Source organism: Lonchura striata, chromosome 1 (genome assembly GCF_046129695.1).
Source record: "Lonchura striata isolate bLonStr1 chromosome 1, bLonStr1.mat, whole genome shotgun sequence".
Taxonomy (NCBI): Eukaryota; Metazoa; Chordata; class Aves; order Passeriformes; family Estrildidae; genus Lonchura; species Lonchura striata.
Genome location: NC_134603.1, coordinates 99,260,373 through 99,279,368, shown reverse-complemented (window position 1 = coordinate 99,279,368; position 18,996 = coordinate 99,260,373).

Sequence of the window (18,996 nt, the reverse complement as noted above, 5' to 3'; positions counted from 1 at the left end):
GTGATGAAGTGTGTAGGATGTTTTTTAAATTGAAAGAGCGTAGGTTTCGATTAGATATCAGGAAGAAAGTTTTCACTGTGATGGTGATGAGTCACTGGAACAAGTTGCCTGGAGAAGCTGTGGATGATCCATCTCCAGAAGTGTTCAAGGCCAGATGGGATGAGGTTTTAGACAACCAGATCTAGTTTTCCTTTGACATGGCAGGAGTTTTGGAACCTGATCTTTGAGGCCCCTTCCACTCTAAACTATTGTGTGATTTTGTGCTTGTCATTCTGTAAACTTACATTAAAAGAAAAATTATTGTAAGTACATATTGCAGTAATACAGTCTTGGAAACTCAGAATTCAGGCAGGGAGGCTGTTAGAGTGGAGTATGATCTCCATAGACCAAAGGCAAACCAACTTTGCATGATATGTTTGAGAACTTCTAAAGTGTGAGGCATTATCTCATCTGGCATGAATTGGCATGGCTCGGCTTGCATATCAGCAAGGAACAGGATCATCAGTGCATTTCTGTCACTAAATATGAATGATTTATTTAAATGCATGAAGTCGCAGCAAAATGATAGGAAGCAAGCACCACATAGTAAAATCTGAGGTCCTTCACATTAGATTAGCCGTGTATAGGAACTCTGGCAGTACAACAAAACCATCCTGACTCAGACACCCACAGAGGAGTCACAAAGTCAAAATGACTAGAGCTCTTCTACTGGCAGAGATGATGAATCCCTCGTTATCAGCTCTAAGACTGCAAAGCAGAAGTCAGGAGCAATGAACAGGAGGTATCAAAGCACCAGAGCCATTTGTTTAAGTGAAAGAAACAGGGGCAAAATCCAAAAATTTACACAACCTGTGAAGTGATTATACACAAACCAAGGTGCATTTTTTAAAGAAACACATTAGTGATCCAGATGTGAACCAGCTACTGATGTGTTATCAGTAAAAGCAATTATGAAATATTGTGGGAAAGGATTTAGACAGCTTTGTCGCTTAGTAAATGATTTTGCTTTTCTTCTATGATAAACATTTATTTCCCATGTAGGCTTTCTACACTTCAGTCATACATCTCTGTGGCTTAGCAGAAGACTGTTCTGCCCACTGGAGTATTATCTTTCAGAAGTACATCATTAGCTGCAACTCCTTATTCCTTTAGAAGAGGGGTATTGGGATAGTGGCAAAGGTTATCACAGGTAAATGCTGACAAAACACAGGTTTTCAGTTGACCTGGGATTTTTCATAACAATCACAAGAGTCTGTTTCACACTCAGGTAAATAATGAAATGCTTTAGATAACATGTCCTAAGAGCGGAATTTAATCTGTGTGTATTGCTGAGTGCTCTCTGGCTTTCTGTAGCAGCCAAAGAACTGCAATGAAGTAACTGCTGGTTGTGTACTCCCTTCGTAACAGAAAGATAATGTATCAGTCCTTCTGGCTTGATCTGATAATTATTTCTTCTTAGTACCAGAAATAAGAAACAAAGGAATTTGTAAGAAAGCTGCATTCAGCTCATGTTTAAATGAATTAGACCATTTCTGCTGACATCTTCAATAGGCTTTGTATCATGTAAGTATTCCCTTGCCTGAAACTAAACATTATCTTAGTCTTACTCTTTTTAGTTTTTGCTCACTGGTTCCTCTTTTCCTTTAAATGCAAAAGTATATCAAACAGTTCAGAAAAATAATATTAAAAAAGAAAAGGAATCGGAAAATCATCAAAAGATTGGCAGTTCATTCAGAATGCTGTTTGATGGTTTGGGAATATGTATTTTGCATACCAGATTAAACTTTCAAGAGGGCAGTTGTCAGTTGCTTGGGATGGATTTACGCACAATATCTGTGCTAAAATGCCTGGGTACTGATGGCATGTGTTTATTTTTGATTCTTCAAACTCCAGTCCCTCTTTACCATAAACAACTCCAGATTTTACTTCTGTTTTGTTCCATAAAGCAGCTTTGCTGCAGGGTCAGCCTTATATGATGAACATATTCTGGTTCAGTAGTGAAATGAGTGAAGCTATTATGTTTTGTAAGAGATGCTGATGAAGTACAAGTTTATTTCAAATATGTGTGGGTCAACTGATAAAAAATATCTGAAGATCACCTTCCCAGTTCAGAATTTATTTAACCCTGAATAAGAAGTGGACTCTTAAATGCAAATTAGGAGAGAACTTTGTGGATATTTGCCTGAGTGTGTTGCTGAATGCCCTCACACGTTGACTTAAGTGCTGTCTTGTATTACATACTGTAGAATGTTTAGCAAGAATAAGTAAGAGATTGAACCTTTGCACACATTATACTGATTAAAGATGCTGACTATTAAACTAAGAGCATATTAATGTCCTGAAAAAACATAGAATTTCTAATTCTCATGTAGTTAGAATTACAAGAAGTGTACACATGGCAAAAAACTTATGGAAGTTTAGTGTGATGTATTAGCAAAAAAAATTATTTCTATTTTGAGAATGCTTAGCTTCAAGTAGCAATTTTTTTTGTATTTCGTAGGTTGGAAACTAAAACTTTTTGGGCTTTTGCAGCCATGTATGTAATATATGAATGCTTGGTGGCTGTTCAAAATGAAGAAGATAGAGGGAGAATATTGTCTGTAATTCAAAATTGGGCAGGTGTTTTTCTAATAACCCTGCATTCTGAAAGTATTAATGTTCCTGAGTAAGATGTATGCACCAATATAGTTTGAAATTCTATGTATAAAATATATATAATTGTACTGAAATTCTGGATTTTCTCTTAAAGTAAAAGTGCTAGCAGTAGTGGCCACATGAAATGTATCAAATTAATAAAGGAGTGGGATAATTAAATGTAATCAGAACATAATGTTCCCATTCATATTTTTGGTATGCTAATTGTTTAAGCATAAATTAAGAAATAAAAATTGTAAAGTTAGGGTCTCTTTTTGAACCTCATCATTCACTTTCAACTCCACTTCCACATTAATAACTCATTGGAGCTCAGGGAATGCTGGGGTAACCAGTATACAACTAATGTAGCAAGATTTGTGAGAAAAAAAGTGAGAATAAGCAAAGGAAAATGTTAGAAAACATAAATAAAATTATTCTTATGAATGTGCATTTATAAAATACAGTAGATGTTTTATGCTTCTTAAATTTATACACAGACGAAATAATTTAGATAATAAATGGACTATTTACAGTTACCAACCAGAAAAATCTTTATCGCCAAAGAAAATAACAAATGGAGAATAAGCACATATTGAAATTGCAGCTTATGGACAGAGAATACCACTTGCCATTCTGTCTCTCACAGCACAGCAGAATATGTAATTCATTCTGACCATCCTGTTTGACATATGTTGCTTGGGTGTTTTTGTTGTTTCTATTGTGAGTATAAACAAATGCGGAAGATGTGACTTTTTTTTTTTTGAGACTAGTTGCAGTAGCTGATATTAGAAAGCAGAAGAATAGGAACAGATTGAGGCAATAAGAAAAAATTGATTTAATTTGAAAATTACTTCATCTCTAGACAAGAGAAATCCTGTGTCTTTCAGAGATGGATAGATGTACTCCTACTACTGATTGTGATCACAAAATTAATGAGTGCATCTACCTCCACTACTTTGGGCACTATGGCAAATGATTGAAATAAATCAGTATTTCAAGAAGAAATACTGATTTCTGTATTGTGTTTGTTTTGTTTGTGCTTCAAGAAGATGAAAATAACACTATTTCACTGAGAGAAGTCTCTTATTTCATAAGTGTACTCTGTGTTTATTAAAGCATAATATTAACCCAATCTGAACAAGACATACAAAATTCAGATGGTTGAAAATCAACCCAGAGTGATTATAATATTAAATTTTTAAATTCTTTGTGATTGGCACTACTGAAACTCAGATATAATGGTAAGCACTGTGGACACCTTAGACCACAGCCAGATTATGTCCCAGAGACAGTTTGCATGGTTAATGTCTTACTAGGACTGCTAACTCATGTTAAATGTGCTGATCCATCTCTGTAAATATAACTGCCAGATTTTCCTTTTTTAATAGTCATTCACAAATGTGTTAAAAAAAAAGAGTGGGAAATAGTTTTTTAGTTATTGTTAATTTTATATTTATAGCTAAAAACTGTAGGCTTTCTTCATTTTCTTATTAAGAGAATCTCCAGATTTGTTTTCCACCTGTACTTTGCTGTAATGAAATCTGGACCAGATAAGCATGATAATCATTGGCATATGGTTATTAGCAGTGCAAGTGTCTGTGATAACTTTGTCATCTTCTTGTTTGCTTTGAATTAGTGTTTACACTGTCTTCATCACATTGATTGTGTTTCTCCAGTGATGTACAATTCTTCTGATACCACCATCCAAACTTCATTAATATTCTGTCTTAAACTATTAATTTACTAATGTTTCTGCAACAGTTGTATTAACTATTTCTTTCTACCATTCCTGTCTTCTGGCTTTGACTTTGTGACTATTGATTGTGCTCAGATCAGTGATCAAAGGCCTGAACATCAATAGAATATTATGAAACACAGGATAACTGGGTTAAGATAAAATAAAACTTTAAAAAGCAGTCTGTATTTTCTTCTGCAGCCTTCTAACTCAAAATTAGAGATACTGCAACAACAAGTCAGGGAAAAATATGCCTGCAATGTGTTCAAACATGTCACATTCACACATGATGAACGCATATTGAAAAGTATTTCTTTTACAGCATCTGTAAGTCATCGGTCCTGTGTATGTGCACATATACGGTTAAGCATCAGCTGTACTGCAGTTGTCCACGCTTGGTAGTGGAAATTATATTATTTACAATGTTGGATGCACCTGTCAGCCTTGGAAATGTTAATGAATGTGTATTCCTGCTTTTGTAGTTATCTGGCTACTGGGAAGAAATATTTTCCTGGAATTACCAGGTGTTGGCAATTTCTAACTGAATAGATTATCACTGACCATTAGTATTTGGTAGATAATAAGAGGTGAATTGTCTACTAAGATGTGTGGAGAAGATTTGACACTGAATTAAAAAAAATAATATGATTTGCCAACAATAGTGTACTACACTGTTAACTTAAGGAGTATATTTGTCAGACTGGATAGCTTAGAGAGAGTTGTAGTGCATGGCAGAAAATACTCTTAATTTCTGCTGCTTTATTAGTCTAGCCAGCATGGTTTAGGTGATTTGCGCAGACTCCTGCAAACTCCAAATGAAGGTGAAAGGCCAAAACCATTTGGTCTGGGGACCTTCGCAAAATTATTTCCAAAGAATTCTGTATCCCCCAGAATAAAACCACTTTATTAATCCTATATTTTCAAGAAAGTTAGAGAAGTTTATGATTACTGTCTCTTCTAGTTTGTTTAGCATTATTAACTGCAAACACTGCAATTTTATAGAACTGGGTAGAATGCTTCCGAGAATTAAAAACAAAAGGCAGCAAGTTAGAAATGCATTACACCTCCATTTGTACTAAAGTGAAGAAAAAAAAATTGGGAAAATTTTATCTGATAATAAAGAAACATATAAATAAGTAAAGAAACACAGAAACACCATTAGAGCTGATAGAGCTGTTCTGTGAAAAGCATGAGTTAGAAAAACCATCTTGCATAATTAAAATACTGGACCCTTGTGCAGGATACTGTGAAAATTCATACCTTGTTTTTTAGAGGAAGGTAAGGTAAATAATAAAACATATTACTGAGGAAGAAATTAACCAAGACAGCTGATGATACTTCCTTACACTAATGGATTTTAAGAAGAATCAATAGCATGTAAGGCTACTCAGACATTTGTATTAAAAAACTCAAGCCACATATTTAAGAAAATAAATATTTTTTTTGCATGTGGGTATGGGAGGGTCTCTAGATATGTATACATGTAATTTCACATGTACCTGTGTACTGTTTTCTTAGGTTATAAAATCCAGTGGAGAACATTTTCATGGAATATGTGGTCATAGTAATGTTATCTATGCCCAAAGCTTTAAATTAATTTATTTTAAAAATTGAAATTCAATTTTACTTCTTCATTGAAAAATTGAAAAACCTTTGGCTTTTCAAGACAAACATATTTATAACTGTTGCTGCTATTTTTAAATTTTGTTTTTGGATTTAGGTATTTTTAAGTCAGCTTAATCATTAAAGTGCCTCAATATGTTGTCATTTTATAATACTTATCATGCAGCAGCACACTCCAAATAATCAGGGAAGTGGAAAATAAGCTGACCTGTATCCTAGGAAATGTTAGTTAATAAATAAATAAATAAATAGGAAGGAATATGATATCAACTGACAAGATAATAGAGAAAAAATTAAAGGATTGAATGAAAGTTATTAAGAGTGTATTAAAAAGAAAAAAAAAAAAAAGGAAAAAATATAGATACTTCCCAAAAGAAAGAAATCACCAATTTTTTATTTTTTTTTTCACTATTTAGTGAAGAGGAAGAAAATGAAGCGATCCTCAAATTGAAATTGTCTGCTCATTTGTTCATCCTTTTTTTATCATCTTTTCTCAGTTTAATGAAGGAAAACACCTTAATTTTAACACAGTTGGATCTTATCCCTTGTGCTTCACTCTAATTACTTTCTGTGTAGAAGCCAGTCAGGAGACTTAAATGGTCTCATAGAGACTCTTGTGAAGGCAGCCAGATGGTGACATCTGCTCCAAACTGATACCAGAATTTCAACACTGAAGTTGTTTTTAAACAATCTATGTATTTCATTAGCTAAGAAAGTTATATGCAAAGTTTTATATTTATATATCAGTTATATTTATATAACAGAAAATTTTATATTTATATAACAAGAGCATTTTCATTATGCAATCTAAGATCAGGAGTTTGTATACTGCATGACATTTCATGTATGAATAGTACAGAAATAAGCTGGTCCTAATAGTAATCTTGAACATTTGGTTGGCAGAGAGTTTTTAGTGAGAAGTAATGATTAATTTGCAGAGTAAAGACAGAGAATGGTATGGAAAATCTCTCTTTCCACAGTAGGTTTCACTGACTTTTTAGCCCGCTACTCAAGAATGAAAGTTTGAGTCCAGAAACAACTGCACTCAGATACTGAATCCAAAGTGCAGGACAAGGAGTAGGTTTTCAAAAGCAATATGTTTTCTTGCCTAGTTTATATGTATTTCTCACATACCCCTTCTGCTCAAATAATTCTGTTAAAAAAAAATAATATTGGTGAGTATCTGTGCATTGTAGTGATTTGCAGTTCTTATTTTTTGTCCTGTAAAGAATGCTTTCTCAAGATCTTACATTTCATTCTTTGTGTAGTACCTGAGTGCCTCACAATCTTTGAGCTATTCATTCTCATAATACTGAGGTGAAAGGAGGAGGTCGAGAAAGCCAGATCATCTCTGAGGTTTCTACAAAAGACAGGGAAAAATATTGAGACTGAACCTTGATTCCCTTACATTCAAGTCACTGTTAAATGAAATTTCTTTCCGTGTTTTATGGAGGTTTGCTTTGATGATAAATTATTCTCTGTAACAGCCCTTATGTTGTTTAAAAATAACTTTTTTTCTTGTTTCTTTTTCCCACTGGCAGAATCAATGTAATTACTTAGAAATAGCCATGCTAAAATCATGCATTGATGGATTATGTATAAGGTGTCCAGATGGTAATAGCTTTATATATTGTTTCCAGCTCCTCTGAAAAATTTAGAAAGAATCCAGAAAAAAAATCTAAAAAAATTGTCATTGAAGATAGGAACATTTGTGACACTTGTTTTAGTGGTTATTATACAAAATACATAATGCATTATGAGTTGTTCTGAAGACAAAATTTTGAGATCTAAGTCAGGTTATCATTGGCTAGGATATCGTGGATACACAAAATTAAGTCACACATAAAAGTGAAACATTTCATACATTTTGTTGGCTGCAAAATGCTAATTTTTCCTGGGAGACAGGAAAGAGTGTGGAAAATTATTTGTCAAGAAAAGATGTCTGGGAGGAGGTTACCAAAGGCTATTTTATTTTTTTTTTATAACACATTTGGTAATTTATTTGAGAAAATGCAATTAATGTTGAATTTTATCCCTTAAATCAGAATTCTTAACTGAGAAATATGTTCAAATTGGCATGAGAAATTATGCTGTTCTGTGTGTTTCTGTTTCTGAAAGCTTTCTGAAGACCATAGCTGTAAAACAACACTGTCTCTAGTTGCTTGAATGCCTGGATTAGCATGGCACTCCTACACAAATCCCGGGCACAGGTCAGACACACCTTAAAGAAGAGGAAACTACACTCAGCTGAAAATTTGTGATATTATCACGGGCTGTACTCCTCATTCTGAGTGCACAAGAAAGCTGTGGGGAATAACATTTGGGAACATACAGAACAGATTTCTTTGCTACCTTGGCGCAGAGTTACATGATGCAAGAATGAAATAACAGGTAGAAAAAGGAAGCCAAAACCATACAGAAAGCCAGTTGTTTCCATTTCTCTAAAAAAAGTTTTCAGAAACAGAAGTAAAGATTTTGTTATGAAATTTAATATAATTTTACAGTTTAAAAGACTTTGCTATAAAACAAGAGAGGTCTGAGTTTGAAAGACTCTAATATGAGAATCAATATATTTACTATAACTGAGTTATGCCTAATCTGAGAGTTAACTTCCATACAGCTTGGGAGTTACGGGCAGGGTGGGCAGCAAGGCTTTCTTGGTGCATGGTTCCAAAATGTACTTAAACAGAATTATTCCTGTATTTTTTACTTTTTTAAAATTACTGATTTAACAGCTATTTGTAAAAGATTAGTACAAAACAGTACAAATATCTCTAAACTACACTAAATATGACCCTTGTCTTTCAAGCAATGTGAACATCTGCTGCAGACCCTCTTAAAAATATGGAGTATATAGCAAGAAGAGTGATGGTGTGACAAAGTAATAATTTTCTTCCTGAATTTTGTGCACAGAAGAAAGCTTCTGCTTATTCCTTCTTACTTCAAAAGACTGATGTGAGTACAGTTTCCATCTGATAACTCTTATATTCATAGGAAAAGGTATTGCAGTTTTCACCTGTTCCTCCCATTTCAATCATTCACTGGTTCTTCCAGTAAATTAAAAAAAAAAAAAACATAAAAAAAGCCTGCTGGATATAAGCTCAGGAGGGAAACTGGCTTCATCTTTATAAGAAAGCCTTCTTTCTGCTATGTTTACATAAGTTTCCAGGTTGTTTGAATAGGAGAAAAAAATAAGAGATTACATTGTGTTATTTGGAAGATTTCAGTACTACAGATGTCAAAAGAACTGCTTCCCTAATTTTGCCGTCATTATGAAAAGACTTAAGTCATAACCTGTCAGAAAACACAAACATAAAACAGAAAACATAGTGTAACTAGTCCTCTGTGGAAAAAAAAAAAAAGGTATGCTAAATCAGTATTAATCAGAAAAGGGTTTTGGGTATATATCAGTCTTATTAGGCTGCTCACAGAAGAACAAGTAAATTGACAAAGAGATGGGATAGTAACAAGGGGCAAGCAGAGGATTTATTCTTGCATAATTTGAAAATAGGTTACTGGCACAATAGAAGAGTGAAAGAAATGGTATGGAAGTGAATGAACTCTCTGCAAATAGCTCCATGGCTTTGGCACAACAGGCTGCAAGTACAAGGTCATGGGATTCTGTCTGATCAATGCCTCCTCTGCTCCCAGGCTTTACCCTCAAAGACAAGCAGGGGAAGGAGAGAATTATGAAGAAACTAGAGAAAGAGAGACAAGTGTGTCAGCCAAAATTATGGCAATAATAGAGAGAGAAGATGCAGAAACAACAGCTATATTATGGTTGCTTCACCACAATAGGTATTTCATCCTATTTTTTGAGAATTTTTATATGTTACAAGACCTTTGTACTAAGAAAAAAAACCCAAACAAACAAATATTGGCATTGAATAACAAGCTAAAATACACATTTTCTCTCCCTGATCAGGAGAAAAGGTAGTGTTCCTCTTGTTAGCCTTTGGGTCAGTTCCGTTTGAAGAACACAATAGATATCAAATAATATGTTCAATATACATATGTTGCTTCTGGCTAAGAAAAGTGGCACAAGGCTTCAGAAAGTGAAGAATGTATCTGTAAAAATTCCAATAATTAAATTATTTGTTGCCGTCTTTATATTTTTAATCCTTATTCCAGTTACTAACATGTCAGATATAACAAATCAACATTAATGTCTATTTATGGAATTTATATATTCCATTAATACATATAACAAATCTCCAAAAAGGTAATCTATTTGTTCTGACACATTCTTTTCCTTTAATGTGTAGCCTTTCTAGTGGAGAATGGAAGAGATATAGTTCTTTAAAGAAGATTTTTGTATTACTCATGTAAGCTAGTAATGATAATATTGCTAAAAGGGCCCTTAAATCAGAGTATCATACTGCTCTTTTCAAGACTGTATTTTCAAGCCGAAAAAATCATTGCCAAGATGAGTGATAATTACTACTGATACACTGGGAACAAATCAGTGCTTGAAATAAAAGATAAGAAAGGAAAAGCATGTAAAATGGGAAGTGGTGTCTTTTGATATCTTGGTGATGTGCAGGGTGCAGTACAGTTCTTCACAGAAAAAAAATAAATTCATGCGGCCAGGACCAAGGCCCCACTAGGAGGGGGTTTGAATGGTGCTGTGACAGTTTGCCAGACTGTGATTTCTGTGGCTCCTGAAGCCATGCCACTAGGAGATGTGCAAAGAGGCAGTGCAGAGTCATGCAGGAATCCTCTCGGTAGATCTCGGTAGATGGAGAAATTAGTTTAATCTCCAAAGGAGGACTACCCATGACAGAAGGATTTCTCACTAAAGCCTTTTCTCCTGTCTCCCATGCCTCATCCCACCAATTATGAGGCAGGAGAGCATGAACTGGTACTGAACCATGATCACACCAGGATCTATCCCATGCCAAAACATCATGAACACTGTAGCTCTCTAGAAGGGCTGTTTGCCAAAGCACTCTGGCTGAATGTCAGTTAAAAATTGCATTCCACTTGATGCCCCCAAAAGTTTAAGGGGAGGACAAAGTAGAATGAAAGGTGAGGTTATTTTAAGGGCTTAATTTGGGAACAGGGGGAGAGAAGCACCATGAATTTTCAGAATTCAGAGACGGGATAAACCATTTGGGCAAGATCAATACCATATATACTTTAATGTAAATTGGCTGGAAAGCTCAGCTCTCAACATGACAGATGAATTTTAACCCTGAGCTGGAGTCAGAATCTCACTGTTAGTAAAGCAAATTCCATGCTAGACATTCCACATTACTGAATAAACCTTCCTTAGTGACAGGTCCAGAGAACCTGGTTATGTTCCATAGCTTTGGAAGAAGGTAGAAACTAACCTGTGGAAAAAAGATGCTGGACTCACACATGAAGCAATGGTCTCATCTGCAAAGAAGCAAAGTATTAGCCAAGGTGGAAAATACATTAGGAAAGACCTGTGCAAATGCATGCACCTTTTCCAGCAATTGTAAAATGTATTTCTATTGACTAATAAATAGGATAGAGCTCTTTAAGTCAAGGGAAGCTTCAAAGTTTCCCAAACATAATCTTTCAGTTCCAGACAAATTGAAGCCCATACAAATGATGTCTGTCACATTAAGATACTGGTACAGCACTGTGATCCTTGCTGAGTTGTGTGATTTGCATTGCTGTATTCATGTTTTTGATCAAAACGTCTGTGTTTGAGTGAGGCTTCATTGTAGCCTGATCCTGGCCAGCTCCTTGAGCCTTGGAGTGAGTGCAGTGTCTGCCTGCACGTGCAAGTACTTCTGCTCACTGCAGATTTTCACCTTCATTTCCTGCTGCTAACACTGGCAATTTTCAAAAAGAAAGTGGTCCCAGGTTTTTATAAAAGGATTATAAGCAATCCTTTTGACGGAAAGAGACAAATAGTTTCTTTGCTTGGAAATGCATGAAAAAATCTGCAAAACCCTCAGCAAATCTCAATGAGGAGTTCCATCTTCTGATGCTTTTAGCTTCAAAGGGAACCTGTTTATAGCTTATCATCACAACAGTCCATGAAATTATGATAGCATGCTTACCTAGGTAATTACCATTTTGATCACAGGTTCCTTCTGTTGCAGATCCTTTCTGTCCTTGTCTTCATGGGGTTGTAGAGTTTCCTTCTTGAAGGATCTGTGTGGCTGTGAACTCAAGGGTTAATTGAGTCTTCAGAACTGTTGCAGTATAAATAGATGCATGTACTGACCCTCATCAAGCTACTGATCTCATCTATTAGTTTTTAAAGTCAGAGATAATGCAGTTATGTTGGATTACCTTTTCCAAAGAAAGTTAAAGAAATATGAAAAGGTTATTTATAAAATTACAGTAAACTCAGGAGAAGGAGAAAAAGGCCACCTTGCAGTGAAATTGCAGTCAGGGAAACAGCTTTATGACTCAGAACTAAATTAAACGTCTTCACTTGTGTAAGTTATGATGAACAGAGAAGCAAAAAAAAAAAGACAATAGTTAAAAAATATATGGACAAAATAAAGTGTAATTAATCTGCTTAAAGTTGAAAGAGAGTAAATTATTCTGCGAAAAGAGAAATTGCAAATGAAAACATTTATATATTATGTAATGAAAACCTTAAAACCTCACACAAGCCAGGGATAGTACTCCCAGACTGAAAATAAGGTAGATGTGTGCTAACAAAATTTGTTCATGACAAAACCTGAAAACCATTGCAAACATAAGAGTGGAACTGGAATATTGCAATGAGGTGTAGAACTTTGAGAAATGAAGTAATAAAAATGGGAAAAAAGTAATCATTCATAGTACAGTCATCCATTCAGGGACTAATGAGAAGAACATCTGTTATATCATAGCACTTTACGAGGACAAAATGAAGGAGAGAGGAAACTGCAAAGCTTGGTAGTCAATATTTGAATGTTTTCCAGTAATCCTTGTGATATGACATCCTAAAGGTGAATACAGTTCATAGGCATTTTGGAGAGGCATTTCTGCAGAGAAAAGAGAGTTTTGAATCTGTTGCACAAAGCACTGATCAGATATCTGTAAGATTGTTTAAATTTCTGCCCACCTCCCTTCAAGAGATAACAGTTTCAGACTAGAATTGATGAAGAAGTTGTCCACTAAAATGAGAAGAGAATGGAATGTCCATCCCTTGGGACAGATTTAAAAGAACCTTGTTTGTTTATCATAGAAGACAAAAAAACCTGAGAGTGGATATGATTTATTTCTCTGCACTGAGGGAAAAGCACTAGAAAGAAAAGAGCTTTTGAAGCTTAAAGGGCAGCACTGACTTAAAAGCAAATGTATATACACAGGGCATGACTAAAGTTACTCAGTGAATCTAGAGACCCCTCAGAAGATTGAAAGAGAGCAAATACATCTGGAAAACCATATCTGAAGAGAAAGTGCAAGTCATTCATCAAAAAATTGAAATGAGGTACTTACTGAAGTTTAGGTTAAGAATATATGATTTAATTGTCTGATTGCACAGGAGTGTAGACAGTAACCTAAGTACTCTTTTATTCCTATGTTTTTCATTACCCATGTGATATAAATTGGTGTGAAGACTCTTGAGCTTTTCTGCGCTGATTAACTGTGTTCCAATACAACACATCTTTCAGCAAACCAGCACTGAATTTTAGGTAATTGCATTCAGCAAATCTTGCTGCAATGACTACTGGCATCTGGGACTGTTTCCTTGTGACATATCACCTTTACTCTAAACTTTAAAAGTACTTTTGAAAAGCCATTTTTCTACAATGCATATGGGCATTTAATGAAGAATGTAATCACATATTCTGACCTTTCTTTGTGTGTAATGTAGGAGTAATATTATTATAATATCAATGTAGGTGAAACATGCTAAAAATATTATTCTAAAATGTTTCAATGTGTATCCAATGTAATTACTTTTGGTCTCATTTATTATGAACTGCACAAATGTCTTTTTGAGAGCATTTGTTACATTTTCTTCACAATGATACTTCTAATATTTTAAAGGGTTATTTTTGTTCCATTTATACTTGCCGAGAAATACATTTTAAAGTAATGTCACTTTTTGTTATCAAAAAATACCAAATTTCCTTTTGAGAAGAGAGAAAGCTGGGTGAAATCATATAAAGTAAAAAAGGTAGCTAACACTCAAATCAAGAAAAAGGTGTTTTAATTTTGCTTCTTTTGAAAATTCTGCCATAGGGCACATGGGTGCACCTGGTCATTGTATTTCACAAGAAGAAGCTTGTCACAAGAAGTTCTAATTCTGCCTTAGCACAATGTGATCAATATTGCCATTTGATGCACACTTATGGGTTCGAGGTTTTAGAACTCAGAGCTGAAGCTGCTGTTTCATTGTGGCGTTAGCAACTGGAAGCTTAACAATTTTTACACACACAGTTTGCATCATGACATTCTCTTTTTATCCCCATATCAGGCAAAGACAGGAAAGGAGGAGATAGGGCTGAGACTCTGCTTTCTGCAGTGGACAACATATTCTGATCCACAGACATACTAAGCAGACAATTCTCTCTTCGTCCCATTATTTTTTTTCCTGGTTTGGGGCAGTGACAGCTTTCTTCTGTTTCAGGTTTTCTCAGTTAGTTCTGCATGCTGCTATGGAGTAAAGAGTGAACATTAAATTAAATCCCAAGCTGTGTATGTATATATTTCACTGCACAGCACCAGGAAGGATGAACACAGCAAGCCTGCAAGGCAAGTCACCAAATGAAAAGCACTGTGTGATTTCCTGGCATGTATACCTGACAGTGGTCTGCTCTGTAACTGTTGATTAAATGACTAATTTGACACATGCAAAAGTAAAATCTGATTAAAAGAATATGACTCTTGAGATGTGAGCTTGCTCAGACAAGAAAAATGCCTGCTGTTTTTCTAGAACACTCTGATTAAACTACTAACACTTGAAATGTGCATAATAAGAAATTTATGATTCTCTCAAAATGCCTGGCTCAGTGAAAGAAGGGCATAAGCTAAACATTGTGACTGCAGTTTAGAAAGTCTCTACTTTTATAAGCAGAAGAATTACAAGACTTTTATTGGGAAAGACATGCTGACAGCTGTAAGAAACCAGATCTTGCTAGCTGTACTAATGTTAACGGTGCCATTAAAATCAGTGTAACTGATGGTGTGAAGAGGGCAATCAAGATTTGGCCCCATACTCCTGCTTTGTAAACATTAGCATTACAGAGATTAATATTATACTGACTAACCAATGACATGTTAAAGCCTTATAAAGTTAATTTATTTGGAAAGCTTTTCTTTTAAAATCTAAAACAAATGGTTCAAGTGAAATGTGAGCTGCACAGGATGTAGAGAAAATCAATAAACCAGCAGACTGTAAATGATGTGGAAATAACTTCTTTATGTTTTCCTGTTTTTGTAGTTTATAGTTAGCACCAGTACATAAACTTAACAGCTATGTGCAAGGGAAGAAAAGTAAATCCAAATGTGGGGAGTGTTGTGATAAGCTACCATTTCCTCAATTAATTTTCTTTTTTTTCTGTGAAACATTAGATTTATTTTTAGATACTGCTAATTAAAAAATATTACTATGTGATGATTGGTTAGCAATGGCTTGGGTATTTTTTAATGCATTTTTTCTATGTTTATCTATATATTGCTTCAATCCCCTTACTAACAATTTTCCAAAAATAGAGTTCACTGATCCTCCTGAATTTCCATCCAATATTGCTGCTTGTAGAGATGAGAGATATTTTTAAAATAAGTATTGAAAATCATTCAAATATGTGAGATTGTTTATGTTTTTATAAGGACTTTATGGTCTCCCAAATTTTTATGTTCTATAGCATAGCTTAAAGGTCATTCTGCAATCTTCATAATACTGATGTATAGTAGGGAAAATTTGGTCTATCTTAAAAGCATTCACTGATAAGGGATTCACCTTTAGTCATGATTTCATAAACCTATACAAACCTAGGCTGGGTGTCAGTACAACTAAATGCTGTGGACAAGTGGTACTTAAGAGAATTTCAAAGACCATTCCAGTATGTGGTTGCTGATAAATGACTGTAAACCTGTGTTATGGCTTCTAAGATTGGACCTTTCCTCAAAATTTTAGAACAGAAAGCAGCAACTGGGAAATTTGCAAGCAAGATAATTGTATATTGGGGTATAGGTGGCAAGTCTCCTGTGACTCATATTTTTTTTTATTTTAATCTGTAAACAAAGTGACTTTTTATATTTTATGTGTGCACTGAGCTTTGAGAAAGAAATTAAGAGATAGGAAAGAGCTTGGCTGAAGGCAGTGGAGATTGGATGAAAAGCAAATCCATCATGCAGCTTCCTCAACTGTAAATTCAAGTGGAATAGTCTAGATCTCAGCTTTCTTCAAGCCTCTGGCAGGAAGGAATCTATCTGAGTCTGAGGGCAGGTTTATAGGAAGTCTTTGGAAGCTGGTATGCAAGTGCAGTACAAAATTATTATTGTCAATGTACTGATGCAGAAAAGTCATTGATGTAAAGATTAGTAGTAATTCAAGGCCTGCTTACTTCACTGTAATTAACAAAGAAGATGCTGGAGAGTGGTGACATGGCTATCTGTAAAAAATAAAATATGTGTGACATATTAAAATGTAGTCAGGAGGGTGGTCACAGGGAGACTGTTCTTCAGTCTGGCATCAGCTCATCTTGGTTTGCTTATTTTTAATCACATGGGAAGTGTTCCAGCCTGGCTAAAGCACAGATCTTTGCAGCTTTCTGTGTGAAATCTCCAGAGTGAAGCTTTGATGGGGACTGCAAGGGTCATAACCTGGCAGAGGAAGATGAGGCAGTCAATGAACCTGAGAAGAGTTTCCACATTTAACTTCTGAACCTGTTAATGGACACTTAGAAATAAGGTAATTGGATGAAAAAAAAATATGTCAAAATGCAGTGTCTGGTAAACTAGTTAAATAGTCATGACAGAGATTTTATTCTAAAAAGGAGCAGGTAGGGCACTTAAGTGTAAATAATATGCTAAGTATAGATCAGAAGTGGGGATATCTGCAGTAAATTTGGCTGGCTTACTTAAACAAAAAGCATCAAAGTCCTTTCATATGTATTCAGTTTGAGTAATTAATTTTTTTTCTCTATGTTTTCATTCCATACCGAGCCCATAAAGAATCATTTAAGGACAGGTAGAAAGAGATCTTTGTTTTATGAGCTGAATGAAATCACTGAAGCCATGTCTCTGGACACCATCTGAAGACCTTGGCCACAGGATCCTTCTTCTGGAATGGTATAAGACACTCTTTTTCAGTCCCAAAGTGTATCTTCTTGGTCTCTGATTAAAGTAGCACCCACATGCTTGTGATATAAATATTCACATTATATTAAAAATCTGTGGTTGAAAATTCTGGAGCTCAAATTATGAAAATGTAATTTAGTTCCATGAATAGTAGTGCAACTTAAATCAAAAAGGGATGCAAACTTAAGAAAAGAGCACAGTTGCAAATATAAGTACACATTTATATTGACTGTTGTTCCTTAAGAAGAGGTAAAAATAACTAAAATTAAAAATAAAGAGGAAATAATGTTATGCAACAACTATAAACAACTAGAAATGGATAATGGAAAAAGGATGACTAATTTTGAAAATAAGTTTCACTTTTTTAGATGTGTTAAGCTGGAAAGTAACTGGAATCAATGGAGTAAAAATAACTGAAAAAAATTTTGCAGTTGCAGTCCTGACCCTACAGAGCGGGAATTTTGCCATAGATTAATTGGGGCTGACATTTTATACAGTGCTTCATCACTAACAATTCAGGGATCTGATCCACAAGTGATTGCACCACTTGGAGTTTTTCCATTGCTTTCACAGATCTTTGGATCAGACCCAAGCTGCAGATGCACTGTTCTTCCATCCGAGGGGTAATTTCACATGTAATTGTTAGAGTTATCAGAAGAGCCTCAGGCAAAGTTGGGAAAGAACATCTACATCTGGACAGAGACCTTGAGATGTAAGCAGGACAACGATTTTAAGAACACTACAATGATTTTTCTTGGTCTAAAAACCCAAATAAATGTATTCCTTTGTCTTTAACTCTTAACAGCCTGCTTTGCTAAAAGAAGTAAAACTTTTTTCTGTTAATTGATCCAGCTGGAGAACTGTTGCCTCAGATGTACCCTACCTAAGTTCTATTAGGTTAAATGTGGAGTGTTCCTACTTTCATACAGGTAGCATATGTAATTTGCATACAAAGATTTTTGTAAGAATCACTGATCTAAGCTCAGTTATTTATTCAAATGTGTTGAACATAAAGTATCAGAATGATCCCCTGACTTCTGAGAGGTTTTTCATCTATGAACAGTTATGTACAGTTCAGACTCTCAAGACAAAGGCCAGATACTCAATCAGACTAAATGAAGAGCACTGTTTGTAAATCTCAGACTTTACATGTTTGGTTATCCTGTAAAAAAACAAAAATAAAAAACAAACTCCTACTCTATACGCCTGATAATAGAGTAAGCAATTTAATTCTTTTCAAGGCTAGAGAGTAAATGCTGGTACTAGCCAAGAAAAAGTAATGTAACAGCTGTTATTGCATATCCAGTAATTGTCGCTCTCCTAGAACACTGTGGACACTTGTTTTCTATTGTGTCTTCAAATAGATAAAAATGTCAAAATAGGCTGGTTTTATACAGTAATGTGATTTTCAAAATTTATTAACACTTTACAATATTTAGCATGAAACTATAATCCTGCTATGTCATTTAAATATGTTATTTTGAAAAAATAATATCAAAAATATATTTTACTTGGTGTTGGGGGAAAAATAGTCTAGCTTCTGGTATCTTCAAGCGCTGCCCATCTTTCTGTAATTGTATAACACTATCACTATTCACTATTCTGTCTATTCTTGCATAGAGAATTGAAACATCACTTGAGTTTCCTCCAAGGATGGATTAACAAGATTTGCTGTGACATGACTTGATTAATTAATGAGACTAGAGAATTCTTTGGTCCTGGTGTGCTGTTCTTGAACTTCTTAGATGGGAAAATTCTAACCTTCAATATTTGAGAAG